Source organism: Otolemur garnettii, unplaced genomic scaffold (genome assembly GCF_000181295.1).
Source record: "Otolemur garnettii isolate 467f Iridium unplaced genomic scaffold, OtoGar3 scaffold00013, whole genome shotgun sequence".
Lineage (NCBI taxonomy): Eukaryota > Metazoa > Chordata > Mammalia > Primates > Galagidae > Otolemur > Otolemur garnettii.
Genome location: NW_003852408.1, coordinates 31882244 through 31886434, shown reverse-complemented (window position 1 = coordinate 31886434; position 4191 = coordinate 31882244). Strand labels below are relative to the sequence as shown.

The following is a 4191-nucleotide window of genomic DNA, read 5'->3' as shown; positions in this document are numbered from 1 at the left end:
TACAATTTCTCCAATAACTTCCTTTCTTTTGGAGTTTTATTCCTGAGTTTCTATGATCTTTATTTAACGGAGTGGAGATTTTTTTTTTAACATGATTTAAATCCATTCTTATCTTTGTTTTGCAATCCCCTGACTTTTATTCAAGATCAACTTTTGAACTAAGTCGAAACAAACCTTTTTGAAGTCGCTTAGTAAAAATTCTTCTAAATGTCAGTCCCAGTAATGAAAACAGAAAGCACAACCTGAGTGAATGGGGATCATTTCTCGCGCAGTATTGACCACGTTGCTGAGTGTCAAAATGACAAGCCAAGGAAACGCCAGGCGAAGAAATCATCCTGCTTGGGAACCGCTCACATGGCTGCTGCTGAAGGGCAGCGCGGGCCTGAGTATTTGGCCTTAATTCGGAATTTCCGTGTTTTGGTGAGTTAAAGTCCTCAGCACTCATGTCGTGCAGTTATTTCTGTATGGTTTATTTCCCTTCCCTCTTTGTCATTCAATATTCAAAACAACGTGAAATGTACATTCTTCTTCACATGGAGAATGAATTCGGCAGCAACTCAAGCACATAATTCTTCTCTGCATGGAAGAGATGCCGGACATCTGCTCACCCCAGATCCACGGAACCACACAGCATATTTACATGAGCGACGGAGGGAGGGGGTCTCCTGTGAGGCTCCTTACAGCAAACACGCAGAAGAGACACAAACGCACAAGCTTTATTAGAGAGAAGGAACCTGTGAAATGCATTTTTTAAAAATCTCTCTTGTCTCTGTCTGTCCCCTTGAGAATGAAGGCTTCATGAACCCAGTGCGTTCTGTTCAAGCTGTATCCCATGAGGCTATGGCTGGCATATAGTATACATTCATAAATATTTGTGAAATGAAGGAAGGATTTCTACTTCAAATATCCAGTCGCGAAGGTGAAAAAAAACCATGATGTGCCTCCTTTCCATCTTCCCTCATTGCAAAGAAACTGGATTAAAATGAATGTTTTTCCCCCTAAACTTCATAAACAAATTTTTGCAGGTGGATTTGATTCTGTGCATACCTTCTGCAGGCACCCACACACAAACACCTGCCCCAGGCAAGCTCAACGTCTCTAACATAACATGCGGGAAAAGTTCCTTTGAGCAGACAGAGTTCCATAAACACTTCTAAACCCAATCTGACTCCAGCTCTGGCCTATTCCTGACCACGCATCAGTATCCCAGGTTAGCAGTTTTCAAGCATTAGCACATATCAGAATCACCTGAAGGGCTTGTTAAAGCAGATCGCAGGACCCCACATTCATGCCACAACCGCTAGTATAAAACTTGAGTCTGTACTTAGATCAAGAAAACAGTTCCTGTTTTGAACTTCCATCCTGAATTCTCATCTCAGTAATCGTCCTTCCTGCAATTGTTCCCAGAGAGGTTTTCATTAAGCTATTTAACATGTTTGAGCCCCAAGCCTCAGACTTCTTATCTATGAAATGGTCACATTTAAAAAAAAATGAATAAGCTTTGTTTCTTAAGATAGTTTTAGATTTACAGAAAAATTGAGCACATAATACAGGGGCTCACACATGCCCCTTCACCGCACCTAGATTCCCTCATTAATATCTTGATTAATATGTGTACATTTGTTATAATTAATAGACCAGTATTAATACATGTTATGTACCACAGTCCATAGTTAACTTTAAGGTTCATTCTTTGTATTGTACAGTTCTGTTCTGAAAAATGCATAACGTTACCACCTTTCCATCATTACAATGTCATATGGTTTCACTGCAGAAATAACTCGGAAACAGAAAGTCAGATACCACATGCTCTTACTTGTAAGTGTGAGCTAAAAAATGTGTATACACAGACAGAGAGCCCGGAGTCATAGACACCAAAGACAGCAGGGTGGGAGGGTGAGAGCACGGGAGAGTGGAGTAGGGTGAGAAATTACTTAATGCATACTACGTATACACTATTCAGATGATGGTTACATAAAAAGCCCAGACTTCACCACTACTCAATATATTCATGTAACAAACTGCATGTTTACCCCTTACATCTATAAAAAAGAAAAAGAATAGTTTCACTGTGCTAAAAATCTCGTCTTCATCTATTCTTTCCAACCCCTCTTCCTCTGAACCCCTAGCAACCACTGATCTTTTTATTCTCTTTACAGTTTTGCCTTTTTCAGAATGTCATGTAGTTGGAATTACACGGGATAGAGCCTTTCAGACCGATTTCTTTCACTTAACAATGTGCGTTTAAAGTTCCTGCATGTCTTTTTGTGACTTAATAGCTCATTTCTTTTTATGACTAAGGTCCCATCATGTGGACGGACCATGGTTGGTCTATCCGTTCATCTGGTGAAGGAATCTTGGTTGCTTCCAAATTGGGCAATTATGAAAAAAGCTGCTATAAACCTTCACATGTAGGCTTTGTGTGGAAATAAGTTTTCAACTCAATTGGGTAAATGCTAGGAGCTGGTGTACAGTAGGATCGTGTTTATCTTTGTAAGAAATTGCCAAACTGTCTTCCAAAATGGCTCTTCCATTTTGCTTTCCAACAAGCAATAAATGGAAATTCCAATGGTCACTTACCCTCCCCCATGATTGGTATTGTCAGTATTTTAGATTTTGGCCATTCTGATAGGTACGTAGTTATAGCTCATTGTTTTAATTTGCATTTTCTTAGTAAGATATGATAATGGAGCATCTTTTCATGCGCTTCACTGTCATCTGTGTATCTTTGATGGGTGTCTACTCAAATTTTTTGCCTATTTCCTGATTAGGTTCTTTTCCTATAGCTGAGTTATGAGAGTATTTTAATGTTCTGGATATAAGTCTTTTTATTCTCTTCACAATGTTTTTAGCACAGCAAAAGCTTTTAATTTTATAAAGTCAAGCTTATCAATTTTTTCCTTTCATGAATCATGCTTTTGTTGTTGGATCTAAAAAAACCTCTTCACCAAACCCAAGGTCACCTAGATTTTCTCCTACATTACATTTTAGTGATAGGTTTCATGGGAGTTTTGTAGCTTTGCATTTTATATTTAGTTCTATGATACATCTGAGTTAATTTTTGTGGAAGGGGGAAGACCTGTTTAGGTGATATTATTGCATTTGATATCCAACTGTTCTAGCACCCTTTGTTGAAACACTATCCTCTTCCCATTGACTTGACTTTGCTCCCTTGTCAAAGATAATTGACTAGATTTGCATGAGTCCATTTAAGGCTCCCTATTCTGTTCAGTTAATCCCATTTGTCTCTTCTTTGGTCACTATTACACTGTCCAGGTTACTGTAGGTTTATAGTAAGCGTTGTAGTTACATAGTGTCAGCCTTCAACTTGTTCTTCTCCTTCAATATTGTGTTGGCTATTCTGGATCTTTGGTTTTCCACATAAGCTCTAAAAACAGTGTTTTTTAGCTTTAGTGACAGTATCATAGCCAATGAGGTTTATCAAAGGCATGATTATTGCTAATTGAAAACTTTCCTCAATATTCCACCATGACAACTTGAAAGATAATCACCATTGGCAATTTTGACAGTCTCTATGGAGACTAAAATAAAATAAATACAATAAAATAAAAACAAGATTTTTGATATCTACAAAATAACTTGCTGGGATTTTGGTTTTGATTTCATTGACTGTACAAATAAAGTTGGAAAGAATTAACATCTTAACAATTTTGGGTCTTCCTATCCATAATAATAAAATATTTCTCCATTTATTTAGATTTTTTGGTTTCTTTCATCAGAGTTTTATGGTTTTCCTCATACAGATTCAGTAAATATTTTGTTAGGTTTTACTTAAGAATTTTATTTAGTGGGAAGAGCTAATGTGAATGCTATTATATTTTAATTTTCAATTCCAATTGTTCATTGTTAGTACATGTTATAAAGGAAAGCAGTTTACTTTTAAATATTAATATCCTGCAACTTTGCTATAAAAGCTTAGTAGTTTCAGAAATACATTCACCAATTCTTAGGGATTTTCTACGTAGACAATTATGTCTTCTGAGAACAAAAGGAGTTTTACTTCTTCCTTCCCAACCTGTAAACTCTTTACTTTCCTGTCTTATTGCAGGATTTTCAGTATAACTTAGAACAGGAATGGTGAGAAGGGACATTCTTTTGTTGTTTCTGATCTTAGGAGCAAAACATCTAGTTTCTCACCATTAAGTATGTTAGCAGTAGGAGTTTTGTAGA

General features: G+C 36.9%; 1 non-coding gene across 1 annotated transcript; it reads left to right on the top strand.

Moving 5' to 3' along the window:
* Nucleotides 1–3406: 3406 nt before the first annotated feature.
* LOC111723626 lies at nt 3407–3542 on the top strand. Its single transcript, XR_002772126.1, has one exon. It is a non-coding gene; the product is annotated as a U4 spliceosomal RNA (small nuclear RNA).
* The last annotated feature ends 649 nt before the right edge of the window (nt 3543–4191 follow it).